We start from the raw sequence: 732 nt of genomic DNA, 5'->3' as shown, positions 1-732 counted from the left end.
AGGCCATTTGGGAGCGCTTTTCTCGCACTCTGATTGGCTGCCACTGTTAGGCCATTTGGGAGCGCTTTTCTCGCACTCTGATTGGCTGCCACTGTTAGGCCATTTGGGAGCGCTTTTCTCGCACTCTGATTGGCTGCCACTGTTAGGCCATTTGGGAGCGCTTTTCTCGCACTCTGATTGGGCTGCCACTGTTAGGCCATTTGGGAGCGCTTTTCTCGCACTCTGATTGGCTGCCACTGTTAGGCCATTTGGGAGCGCTTTTCTCGCACTCTGATTGGCTGCCACTGTTAGGCCATTTGGGAGCGCTTTTCTCGCACTCTGATTGGCTGCCACTGTTAGGCCATTTGGGAGCGCTTTTCTCGCACTCTGATTGGCTGCCACTGTTAGGCCATTTGGGAGCGCTTTTCTCGCACTCTGATTGGCTGCCACTGTTAGGCCATTTGGGAGCGCTTTTCTCGCACTCTGATTGGCTGCCACTGTTAGGCCATTTTGGGAGCGCTTTTCTCGCACTCTGATTGGCTGCCACTGTTAGGCCATTTGGGAGCGCTTTTCTCGCACTCTGATTTGGCTGCCACTGTTAGGCCATTTGGGAGCGCTTTTCTCGCACTCTGATTGGCTGCCACTGTTAGGCCATTTGGGAGCGCTTTTCTCGCACTCTGATTGGCTGCCACTGTTAGGCCATTTGGGAGCGCTTTTCTCGCACTCTGATTGGCTGCCAGTGTTAGGCCATTT

The sequence above is a fragment of the Convolutriloba macropyga genome, unplaced genomic scaffold (genome assembly GCF_964194025.1).
Source record: "Convolutriloba macropyga unplaced genomic scaffold, txConMacr16.3 SCAFFOLD_4535, whole genome shotgun sequence".
NCBI lineage: Eukaryota > Metazoa > Xenacoelomorpha > Acoela > Convolutidae > Convolutriloba > Convolutriloba macropyga.
This window is presented reverse-complemented; position numbering follows the sequence as displayed.